Source organism: Saccopteryx leptura, chromosome 9, assembly GCF_036850995.1.
Source record: "Saccopteryx leptura isolate mSacLep1 chromosome 9, mSacLep1_pri_phased_curated, whole genome shotgun sequence".
Lineage (NCBI taxonomy): Eukaryota > Metazoa > Chordata > Mammalia > Chiroptera > Emballonuridae > Saccopteryx > Saccopteryx leptura.
The window spans coordinates 79050234-79063516 of NC_089511.1; the positions used below are offsets into that span (position 1 = coordinate 79050234).

Genomic DNA, 13283 nt, shown 5'->3' on the forward strand with positions numbered 1-13283 from the left:
CCTGCCTCTGCCTAGTAGCTTTCACCACATTGCAAACATAAGAGACTATCTTTCCCATTATAATCAATCCTGACAATAAGGAGAGGCCAGTTTAAATTCAGACATCTCTGGGGGTTTCATTGATTTCTAAGTCTGACTTTCTCCCTTGGTGTCTGCTTTTGGTATAACATTATCAAAAGCAGGACGCCTTCCTTCAGCACTGACAACTGGCCTCCTTTGGAGTCACATGCTTTCTTCAGCGTTAGTGTCTACCCACTGTTCCCAAGCTGCATGCTTCTCAAAGTTGAGATAATTTAATGGTTCAAAAAAGTATAAACTGGGCTATTTTTCTGAGAGGTAAAACTATCTGTGTGAAACCAAGAAATCTTGCTTTTGCAATATGTTTTCAAAACAAGCAATATCCTCAGAGTTGCAGAAGAATAAGTCATAAAGGAAACCCAATCCAATATGATGGCTGCTGAGTTCAAGAAGAAATTTTATTAAAAGTCTTATGGAAGAGGCTTGCCATGTTTCACCAGAAGAATGCTGTTAGATTTCCAGAATATGAAACACTATTTTAGGAATACTGCATGAGAACAAGGAGGGCATGTCCCCATCCCTGGACGGGACACGAGTCCTTGCATCTGCCTCCAAAGGGATTGTTTTCAGTGGACTTTGCATGGCAGTCTGAATCAGGAAGGAGAGTGGTGCCAGTAGCCTGGCTATTCTAACAAGTTCAAGCTCAGAGAAGAATGACCTGTGGTTCCCGGGGGCTGAATAGACTGATGTTTGGGAGCAGCCACTGAGGGCCCCGTCAGCTCTTCCACCTTGGGAACCTCTGCCATCAGCTTATATGAGCACAAACTTTAGATACTTTAGATACTTCAAGAAAGACACTTGGCACTGTGCAGCTGGCCAGAGCGGACTGTTAGAGGCCGACGTGGTGGGGCACGTGGCTGAGTCTGAGCTCTCAGATAGCCTCCGGGAGCACCAGCACACCGTAGTAAATGCATTTTCTGCCAGGTGCTAAGCTGTATTGGAGGTGTGCAAAAACATCCTTCTGGTTATCTGTAAATTTCATTTTGTCCCTTCTTCCTTATAACAACACTGAAAAGTTTAAGTTGAACAAAGTAACTCATCAGCTGACCTCACATCCCAGGGAACTAAATCCCTGGGTGATGGATAGTTTATAGATTTGGAGCTTTTTTTTTTTCCTGTATTTTTCTGAAGCCAGAAACGGGGAGAGACAGTCAGACAGACTCCCGCATGCACCCAACCGGGATCCACCCGGCACGCCCACCAGGGGGCGACGCTCCACCCACCAGGGGGCGTCGCTCTGTTGCGACCAGAGCCACTCTAGCGCCTGGGGCAGAGGCCAAGGAGGCATCCCCAGCACCCGGGCCATCTTTGCTCCAATGGAGCCTCGGCTGCGGGAGAGGAAGAGAGAGACAGAGAGGAAGGAGAGGGGGAGGGGTGGAGAAGCAGGTGGGCGCTTCTCCTGTGTGCCCTGGCCGGGAATCGAACCCGGGACTTCTGCACGCCAGGCCGACGCTCTACCACCGAGCCAACCGGCCAGGGCTAGATTTGGAGCTTTTTATGTGACTTGTTGTTGGCCCTTCAATCAAGATCTGTCTTGGTGACACGGTACTGAGACAGATCATTGGTACACATAAGTGGCTTTTATTATAGAAGGTAATGCATGTTCTATTTAAAGCACAATGGCTCAGGTGGGAATTCCAGTGCCTTTATCATTAGTGTAGAAATCCAGAGTTCATAATCCGAGGACCCATTGAAATTACTTTTCATTAAATTCAATGGGAAAGAAAGACCAAATCAAATTCAATGGGAAAGAAAGAACAAATCTAAAGATGGAACAGAATGTATCCCCAGGTCTCGCTGGCTAGAGGGCGCTCTGCTCTCTCACCCATGAGTCTTCCAGAGAGACAGACAGATGTCATCAGCACTGCATGGGGACTGAGGTGACAGGCAGAAGCAGAGCATGAAGACGGTCGTAGTCGTGGGCACCCACCAGTGAGTCCTGGGACCTCAGAGGACACTTTACATGTCTTCAAATGTAATACAAACACTTCCCCAGGTCTCAGGCAGCCCTCACAACTGTCACCATATCGTCCTGATACCTTTACTGTTACTTAACATTTATCTTCAGTTGACTCCCTTTATTCACTTAAAATTTATTTCAAAGGAAAATACGAGAACACTACCTTCGTGGAAAACCAGCATTGCCACAAATAGAAGGCAAACAAATGACAATAAACAAAATTAACATGAATAAGTAAGATTAAAAGATGAATAAGTAAATAAGAAGTAGAAGGTGAGTGTAAAAATAGGTGCCCCGGGGAAAAGTGATATTACAAGTCAGAACGCGGTGCTGTCAGCTCCGAGCCTTCACCCTGAGCCCCGCACTCCCTTTGCTAACAGGACAAACTGAGAAACATGACAGAAGAGCCAGTGCTTGTTCTGAGGTCTCTCCACAGGTGAATGGACAATGGCACTCTCTCCCTGGACCATCATAACTCTAGAGCTGAAAGAACTTTAGAGATCATTTTGTCTTTTTCTTTTGAGAGGGCAGGAAAAGAGGTGTTAAGTCACATGCCCAAGCTCTGCTCACCAGTGACTGAGCTGAAGTTAGAATCCAACTGTCCCGCTTCTTTATCTGGTGCCTTTTCTGCCCCTCAAATGCCACCTGGTCAGCAGATGGGCTCCTAAGAACCCAGGGAGTGGTGCACTTTCCTCACCATCCAGCCTTCTGCTCCCAGCACGTCTCAGAAACCCTTTCTTACTGACCTTTCTTTAAAGTGTTAATCTGGGTCTGAGCCCCATGGGGCCCTTTGCCCTATTGTGACCCTACTACCCGGTGACCTCAGAAGTCCCCCCCGGCTGATGGCAGGCACCCAGGGATTTCACCTTCATGGGATCTGGACCTCGGCAGGGGCCGGGCCTCCCAGGTAGCCCAGAAAATGCCCCCCCAGGGATTTTAAACTTTAAACTCAGCAGGGTGGGCATCTGGCAGTCCTGCCTCAGCCTCTCTCTGGAACCTGGATGCAGCCTGAGGCCAAGAAGGGAACTCAGTGGGATGAGCCCTGGGGCTGCAGGCGAGCCGGGACTTCTTCAAGGCCTAGTGGAGGTGAGGGAGAAGCTGGAAGATGGCCATGCCGTGCCTTTGGAGAGCAAGAGGGCATTGGAAGGTAGACAGAGCCATGGAAAAGCACAGAAACACAGTGAGGCATGGGAGAGGAGCTGGGTGAGCAGACACGGCAGGGAAGAAAGAAAGGAAGAGTTGAAGGAAGGAGAGGGTGAGAGACAGAATGAGGGGAGGAGAGACAAAGGACACAGCAGCCCCAGTCGGGGATCTCTTCCGGGTGCTGCCCTTCCTGGAAAAGCACAGGTTGCAACTGTAATGTAAGGGGTCTTAAAGCTTCAGCAGTAAGAAACAAATTATTTCCCTTGTAAAGGAAAGACACAAAATCCTGGTGGCAAATTCCCGGCAGGTGAACCGTCCCCCCTCCCCCCATTCCCTGGCTCCGGTCACTTTGGGCTTTTTCTTTTGCCAGGGGGAATAGCTACTGGAGACGCTGGCTCTTCCTGCAGAGCACAGTTTAGGGACACCCTACAGTATGGACATTCCAGCCCCATAAATTCTCAGATGTGCACAGGCTGAGGTAAGCCTGGGCTGTGTGTGCAGCAGGTGGGACAAAGAGGAAGCCCTTTGTTATATATTCTATTCTTATCCCCAAAATGAGAATTGATATACCAGGACTCTGGAGAAGCAGTATCTAGAAATTGCCACCCAGCCAGGGTCCAAAGAGGGTCCAAACAGCCAAGCAGGGACTCCTCATCACCGGCATCAGCCTGCAATGTGACATGCTTGCTGAGAATCCCACCAGCCCAGCCTCCTTGCTGGGGAAAGTGACCAGACACCAGTCCCTCCAGCAGACTTCACAGAACTTTAAAGCCAAGGGAGGAGCTAAAGAGGAAGGCTTCCAACCTAACATGTCCTATTCTGCTTTGCCAGGGCCCAGCTCCTCAACGCTACAAAGGGAAAAAACATTATTTATTTATTAAGCACCCACCATCTGCCATGTGCTCTGTGCTTTTGACAGTTTGAATAAATGGGGTGTTCCCATCACAGCAGCTCTCCCCACTGGCGCAAGGGCCCTGGAGGAACTGCTCTGTGTGTAAAGGAGGCTCCGTCACAACCCAACAGAAGTGCTAGCTCAGCCTGCAGTGACTACATGTTCCTGCTCTGGGTCAGCTGAGCTGGGCTCTGGTTTCACTTCTGTTCTTCTCTCTGGCTGTCAGTGTGGCTTAAGTTTCTTAGTTTCTTGAATTTCAATTTCCTGATCTGAATATTAGGGAGAATAAAAGTGCCTCCTCAATGAGATTTTTATGAATATCGAATAAAGGAACCCAGATAAAGCTCTTAGCACAATACCTGATACACGGTAGGTCTTGGCATGTTACTGTCCTTTCTTAGTAATAAGAGCAGGAAAGTGGTTATATAAACATGTTCCCACTGTATCAGTCTCTGCCTCCTGAGGCGTATAATGAGATATCTTCCTCCACTCCATGACCACCCCCATGTTATTCCTGTCTTTGCTCCCCTGTGTCAACCCAGGAGTGACTGCATTCCTGCTTACTCATCTTGGTCTGCTGCTTAGTGCCTCCACTCCTTCTGTGACTAAAGGAACCTTCCATTCCTCCTTCCCCCTTTCCAGAGTCTTTACTCATTTATTCTCCCAAGGCCGTACATTCTTTTGTCCCAGGAACATGTGTCTCAACAACAAAATCGCAGAGACTCATAAATAAAAAATGCTTAGAGAAAATGTGATAGAGAAAAAGGTCCCCTTCCCAAAATGGGAGTAGGAGATGTAGCCATCTTTTTGTAGGTTGTCAACATCATCAACCAAAACAAGTCTGCTGGGCATCTACATGCACATGAAAGTATATTAATTGCTGAGAATACAAAAATCTTTTTTAAAAAGAGGATATAGATCCTCAACTCAAGATGGGAAGAATTCACAAAGATAAAGCCTCATTGAATATGAACTCATAATCCATAATCTCAAAACCCATGAAGAGAGAATGACATCAAAGCACCTGTCAATAGACAGAAGGAAAGCATGATCAGATAAGACTGCAAAGAGCTCCAGATAAAAGAATAATATGAAAGGAAACATAAAATTAGTAACTTGAGACAGTCTCCAGGGACAGTCCCTGCAGTTTCTGCTTCAACGTTTCTCGGATAGAACCCAGGGCTCGGACCCTGTTCCAGGCAGTCGCCCCCAACCCAGCCTTTGCCACTTCCTCACAGGGCCTTTGGGTTGCCCCACGGCCTCGCCACTGTGCCCGAGGCTGTGCAGCTCCTCTCTCCAGCCACCCGCCATGACCCCTGCGCCACTTGTCAGGTGCGCCAACATTACCACCAGGACTCGGAGGCCGCCATCAACCACCAGACCCACCTGTAGGCCTGTGTTTCCTACATCTACCTGTCCACGTCTCACTGCTTTGTCTGGGATAGTGTGGCTTTAATGACCTCTGCCAAATACCTTCCATACCAGTCTCATGAGGAGAGGGACACATGCTGAGAAACTGATGGAGCCGCAGAACCAGCAAGGTATCTGAATCTTCCTTCAGGATGTCAAGAAACCAGACCGTGCAGACTGGGAGAATGGGCAGAATGCAAGTGCACTGCACTTGGGGAAAACTGAGAATTAGCCACTACTGGAATTGCACAAACTGGCCACTGACAACAATCACCCTCATTTGTGTGACTTCACTGAGACTCACTACCTGAATGAGCAGGTGAGATTCATCAAAAAATTGGGGGACCACATAACCAACTTGCACAGGACCCTGAAACTGACATAGCAGAGTGGCTCTTCAACAAGGACACCCTGGAAGACAATGAAGACAGCTAAGCCTTCGGCTGGCTTCCCATAGCCACAGGGTGACTTCCCTGGTCACTAAAGCAATGCATGCATGTTGGAGGTACCTTTACCATTTCTATAACTGGTACCAAGTCATCCACTATGTCCTTTCATTTGTACCATTCCTTCAAATAAAGTAATTTGCTACCCTCCAGCAAAAAATTAGTAACTTTAAATTATTAAAAGTATAAAAGAAGGAAATAAAATATGGTAGGGGCACTATAGAATAAAAATAAGCAGATTTGGAAAAAAACCTAAAAACTTATGGTAAAGAACAAACTTTTAATGGTCATTGAAAATTTAAAACTCAGTAAGATAAATAGGAGATTAGACTTGGTGGGACTTTAAGAATGAGGCGAATAAAAATAGATCTGAGGCCCTGGCCGGTTGGCTCAGCGGTAGAGCGTCGGCCTGGCGTGCGGGGGACCCGGGTTCGATTCCCGGCCAGGGCACATAGGAGAAGCGCCCATTTGCTTCTCCACTGCCCCCCCTCCTTCCTTTCTGTCTCTCTCTTCCCCTCCCGCAGCCAAAGCTCCATTGGAGCAAAGATGGCCCGGGCGCTGGGGATGGCTCCTTGGCCTCTGCCCCAGGCGCCAGAGTGGCTCTGGTCGTGGCAGAGCGACGCCCCGGAGGGGCAGAGCATCGCCCCCTGGTGGGCAGAGCATCGCCCCTGGTGGGCGTGCCGGGTGGATCCCAGTCGGGTGCATGCGGGAGTCTGACTGTCTCTCCCCGTTTCCAGCTAAAAAAATAAATAAATAAATAAATAAAAATAAAAATACATCTGAAAAATACACCCAGAATGTACTACTGTACAAAAAGAAACAGAATGAGACTGTCAATCATGGAGTCTATCAGTTAAGAGTTCTAGGAAAAGATCGAGAATGGGGAGAGACAATATTCAAAGAGATAATGGCTGAGAATTGATATAAAACAAGAATTCAGGAAGCACAAGTTCTAAGCACAGTAAATAAAACCCACCTGTAGATGCCTTGTAGAGAAACTATAGTTCACTGAAGTCAACAGTAAAATATCAAAAGCAACAGCAAAGGAAGAGAAGTGACCAGAAGAATGACAACCAGTGGACTTCTCAACAGCAGAACTGAAACCGTGGACAGCAGAACAAGATCCTCAGAGGACTGAGTGAAAACAACCGCCAGCCCAGAATTCTGTGCAGAGCTGCATCGTGACTCAACCGCGAGACTGGAACGAAGTGTTTTTAAACAACTGACAACCGACAGAATCTGTCACCAACAGACTCTCCCCAAAAGAATTTTTAAAGGATAAACTTAAGGGGGTAAGAAACTGAACCTAGAAAGGAGTAATGAAGAAGCAGCATTGATAAGCAGAGATACTGATTACCATACGGGTAATACTATGCAAGCATGATTAATAATGCTAATAATGTTAATGATAAATTTAAATACTACCCAACAAGATGGAGCCAAAGTACTAGACACAATAACATTTTAGACAAGGACAGTGTGTCAGGGTTAAGCATATCAAGATTCTTAGACTGTAAGAGGCTAGAGGTATGAATTGACTTAAGATAAAGTCAAGTAAATGTGATAAAATATTAGGAGTAACTAATCAAAGAATAAAAATAGATTCAATAGCTCCCAAAACAAAGAGAAATGAAAAGAGAAATAAGGCAGAAAAAGGGATAGACTAAAATAGAGTAAACAGAAATAATAAAAGAAAATGATAGACTGTATTCAAACATATCTAAAATTACAGTAAAAGTAAATAGATTCAACCTACCAATTTAAAAATATTACCTGAATGAATGAACAGCCCACCTGCAATATGGGGTAAATAGAGATTCTTCTTAACATCGTGTTCTGTTATTTTTTAATGTATACTTTAAGCATCTAGGCATCAGGTCCCAGACTAACTAGTCTATATTCATTGTCTTTACATCTTCAATATATCTCACAATGTAGATGCTTTGTTAATCAGTACAATTTTGGTTGCAGAAAACAACCCAATTTAAGTAAAAAGGACAGAGATGGATCTCCCTTTAGAAAAAGCCCCTGGAAGGATTCAGAGTGGCCAGGTTTGAACAGCAGCCCCCTCCCCAGCCCAGGTCAGCTCAGGTGGGTAGGCCATCGTGATTGGACAAATGCTGGTCAAGTGTCTCTCCAGCCCAGGATATGGAGTATTACAGTCAGGGCTCTCACACGAAACCTCATGACTAATGTGAGGATGCAGCACTTTTCCAACAAAAGGGGACTGACAAGATGATTGATTCCACCAGAGTAGATTCTATTATCATCATTTTACAAATGAAATTCTGAGACTCAGAGACTGGGTGATTTGTTCAAAGTCCCAAACTCCTACGTTGTAGAGCTGATGAGAAACCAAGCTCTTTCCCCCCAAAGGCTGCACTTTTTCTCCAAGCCACAGACACAGAAATTTTATAAAAAGCAGCTTCTCAGAATTTATACTAATTGGTTTTATATAAACTATAGTATGTTGTGACAATTGACCACTTTCTTCATAGTCACTAAAAGTTCTGGGACAAAAAAATTGAGAACCACCTGACCGGTGATGGCACAGTGAATAGAACATCGACCTGGGACACTGAAGTCCCAGGTTTAAAACCCCGAGTTGCTAGCTTGAGTGCAGGGTCACCAGCTTGAGCGCAGGGTCGCTGGCTTGAGTGTGGGATCATAAACATGATCCAAGGTCGCTGGTTTGAGCAAGAGATCACTGACTTGGCTGGAGATCCCTGGTCAAGGCACATATGAAAAGCAATCAATGAACAACTAAAGTGCTGCAACTATGAGTTCATGCTTTTCATCTCTCTTCCTTCCTGTCTCTGTCTTTCTCTGTCTTGTCTCTCTCTAAAAGATAAACAAAAACAAAAACTGAGAGCCAAGGTCCTATGTAGCATATGGGCCCTCCTAGGGGTTCTCCACAGATGTCAATGATCTTGGTACCGTCATTCATCCTCCTGTTTAGATCCCCTTTGCACTGACGATGTGTACTGAGCAGTTCAGCCCTGAAATCATCTTGGTTTCATAGGTAATGTGGTCCAGGGTTGCCCTGTCTTCCACACAGTGCTCTGCTGAGCCAGTAGTTAGGTGTTTAGATTGTTGGAGCTAGGTTATTTGGCTAAAGCAATTATTCTTAACAGTTTCTGACTCATGGATCCATTTGGAAAATTGATGAAACCTGTGAGATTTCACCACCAGGGGAAAAAAAATCAATGCCTGTTTGTACAAATACACAAAACTTTCAGTGACTTTGCAGACCTCCTGAAGTGCATCTGGGAGTCCCTGGGGCTTGAGAACAGCTTCAGTGAGAGTAGAGGAGACCTTCTTGCCCCCAGGAGACAGTACTGGCATGCTATTTAATCAACCTGAAAACACTGGGGCCGGATCATGTGTGACCTACTTACGTGGCCACGATGTGCCAACCTTCAGGAAAGGATATACCCCACAGTCTGCTGTTGGCTACCTGGATCCTGCTCAGTTGAGGGCCTGCTATGTACCAGGTATTCTGCTGGTCACAGAGGACACAAACTAGAGTAAGGCCCTGACTTGGATTCCTAGGAGCTCAAAAGACATGCATATGCAATGACCACTCCAACAAGGTCAAAGCCACGGTGGAGCCATGCAGAGGCCCTGTGGGAACACTGGCAGGAGGGGGAAGTCAGGGAAGGGAAGGTTTCCCGGGAGAGAAAGTCTCAGTGGGAAGATTTTCAGGTGTTTTCTCACCAAGCACTGGGGAGGAGGGAAGCAACCCTGATGGTAAGAACACAAGCCAAGACCCAAACACCTGTGGAGTGACAAGGGCAGGGAACTGTAAACAGGTTAGTACACTAGAGCAGCGATTCTCAACCAGGGTGACTTTGCCACCCCACCCCTGACCCCTCACCAGGGACATTTGGCAATATCTGGAAACATTTTTAGTTGTCCCATCTGGATAGAAAGTAGCTACTGGCATCTAGTAGGTGGGACCCAGACTGCTGCTAATCCTACTTCAACACACAGAACAGCCTCTGACCACACGCCTGTAGTGTCGAGAAGCTGCATTAGAGGATCAAGTGTGCATGGGAAGTGGTCGCCTCTGCGAGAAACCAATATCCCCAACACTGTGGAGCTGCTGCCATCAGACCCTGCCTTCCCCAAAGCAGGGACACAGGCCTCTGCGGCTTCAGCAAAGAAAAGAGGGGAATGGTCTGCCCTCTGGGCAGTGGGAGTCAGTAGATCCTTGCAGCCAGCTTAATGTCCCCACTCACACCTCAGCTGGTTTGTTGAATGGGGCTCTTCAGTATCTGACCCCAAGTAAAAGTAACTTAGGCTCCTGTTGCAGATGATTTGTGCCCATCCCAGGGAGCAGCAGGCACCCCAGGTTTCCCTTGGGCTTTGATTTGCCTGGGTAGCACACAGTGGGACACAGGAAGGAGAATTTGGAGCTGTTACCAAGGGCCATCTGAGATCGAATGCGACTACCAACACTGGTGAATGAATGCTCTCTGCAATCCTGGGAACATTTTGGAAGGAAAGTAAGATGATTTACTTGTAACTGTGTCTCTATGGTGACATCTCAGCTCTAGAAATATGGGAACAAATTCCTTCAAAGAGCTGCCAGGAAGCAGGTGGAAACTCCCTACCCAAGATCCACAAGACCCATGAATTCACAGGAGCAAGCAGCTCACTGCCGGGTGTACCAAAGGATGCTGTAGGAAAGAGAAACTACCCACCACATAGGCCAATAGGAGAACCACTACCAATATGTCATTGTCGGGGAGACGGGAGATCTCCAGGCCTCACTGACACTCAAGCTGAGCAGCACGTGATGGACAGCCCGCTGAGATGGTCAGACAGAGTCTCTGGTTCCAGGGACCAGAGTATCAGAGTACTCTCCACCCAGCATGGCCCATGTCACCCTCGATGTCACTGTAGAAAGCATCATTGCTTGCCCACATACCTATCACTGAGAGAAAAAGCCAGGTCCCCACCAACAAACTTTAGCAGGAAGAGCTCCGCAAGCCCAGAAGAGGGGACTTGATTTAGCCAGGGGGACGTGAACTGTGACCTCATGCTCAGAGGCTGGGCTAAGAGATGGCCTGAGGGGAGATGATATTGTAGGACACCTCAGCTGCTGGTTATGGCAAAAAACACAAGGTTGTCTTCTCCTCGTGCTAGTCTGGCAGTGGGAAATCAGTGAGGTGAGAACGGTGGAACACAATACAGCCATTTATCCTGAAACAAACCGGCCCTTCAGTTTCCACAAGACAGCCCATAACTCATCCCTCCTGGGAAGCATCAGCACGTCAGTTGCCTTGCTCTCTGGGCACAGAGCACCATTAACTTAAAAAATGTATAAACCGATGTGGGAGAGACAAGTCATCAAGCATGGGGCTGGGAGAGGGTGGTTTGGGCTCCACTTACAGAAACACAGGGGCACGCGCAAGTTGCAAACTTGTCAACGCAATCTTTTGAAAGGCTTCTCCTTCTCTCTGGGGATCCTAGCAGCAGGCGTGTGCCTGGGAAATGTAGCCTGAAATTTCCATCTGCCAAATGCGGGCACTTTTCCTTCCCAGCTTGCTCTCAACTTGGGGTCCCTTCTTTGAAGTAAAATGAGGAGGGAGCCTGTGGCTCTACCTCTGGACCCTATTTTTAACTATCTTGCAATCTAATTATTTTTACAACCCAATTTTCATTTGACTGTTGGGTCTCTTCTGGGACCATGTAATTACCCAGCCCTATTTGCAGATTTAAGCACACAGCTCTGAGGTTGTCTGAACACAGTAAAAGGTTTTGTTGTGCATATCTGTGTGCATTGCCTCCCTTGCCAAGTTATTCCTAACCCGCTAACCAGTTTAAAGATGTGTTCCATTTCAGGAAGGCTGGGAGCAACCACAAGGAAGCATCATGCTTAATCATGGTGCTTGTCCGGGGAGTGTAGGAAAACTGCGACCAAAAATATCTCCTAGAAACAGAATGACCACATGGCCTGAGGCAGGCTGGCTGTGTCAGGGTGGTTGGTTTGTTCCAAGAATGGTACAAGCAGACTAAGAAATGTTGTGTTTACCTTCAGAAGTGGCTACCCCAATGCCAGGGACTCTCTGGCAGTGTGGGAAAGAAAGAAGGCTCTCCTCTACCGCACCTACCAGGGGCCGGCGGCAGGAAGGGAAGTGTGGCAGCAGACAGGTCTGGGTTCCAGTCTCAGCTCTGTGCCTTTCTAGAAGTGTGGCCTCGGACAATCTGCTTCACTCCTCTGATTGCTAGTTGTCCCATCTATAAAAAGTGACGATCATTATGCCTGTAAGCTTGTGTAGTGATCAAAGAAAACCATAGACACAAAGTATTCAGCAAGTGCGCAGCACCTAATAAACACTTGACAAATGGTAGTCATTAAAGCATAATTGTTCTTATTGTTTTCTCATTGTTAATCCCTCATATCTATATAGAGCAGTAGTAGTCAACCTGGTCCCTACCGTCCACTAGTGGGCGTTCCAGCTTTCATGGAGGCCGGTAGCGGAGCAGCCAGAGTATAAATAAAAAGATAGATTTAACTATAGTAAGTTGTTTTTATAAAGATTTATTCTGCCAAACTTAGCGAAAATCCTATATAAAGTACTTGGTAAGTAATTATTATTATATGCTTTAACTTGCTGTAACTCTGCTTTATAAATTTTATATAGTAAAGTTACTTCCCTACTTTATAAATCACCATTACTGTGGAACTGGTGAGCGGTTAGAAAATATTACTACTGACAGAGATACAAAAGTGGGTGGTAGGTATAAAAAGGTCGACTACCCCTGCTATATAGAGTGTTAGAGTTTGCAAAGGGCATTCCTGGCCATTATATTTTTTTAGAAAATCTGACTAGGTAAATTATTCATGTGGCTAAAAAAAGTCAAACAAACAATATACCATCATCCAATGGATGCCTAGCTCACACCCTGTCTCTGTCCACTGGCTCTCCTCCTCACTGCTGCCCCTTCGGACAACCACTTTTGTTTCTTATGTATCCTCCAATGTTTTCTTATGTATGTACAGTATGCATATATTTATATTTAACCCCTTTTCATACACAAAGGTAGCATTCTCATTATACTGTTCTGCTTTTTGATGTTTTTACCTTACAGTAAGTCTTCACTATGGACAGATCCCACTGGAGTTTTTTCCATGTTATTATATAGGAATCTCTCTCTGTCTCTCTCTCATTCACACACACACACACACACACACACACACACACACACACACATACACACACACATATATGCGCACACACACACATACACACACACAGCTACATTGTGTTCTATCCTGGCCTCTTTAAGCAGCCCCCTCTGGACACACACTTGGGCTGTTCCCAACGCCAGGCTCCTGTAGTTC

At 46.4% G+C, this 13283-nt stretch overlaps 1 pseudogene; it reads left to right on the plus strand.

Moving 5' to 3' along the window:
* Positions 1-1978: 1978 nt before the first annotated feature.
* LOC136381521 (ferritin heavy chain pseudogene) lies at positions 1979-5918 on the plus strand (annotated as a pseudogene).
* The last annotated feature ends 7365 nt before the right edge of the window (positions 5919-13283 follow it).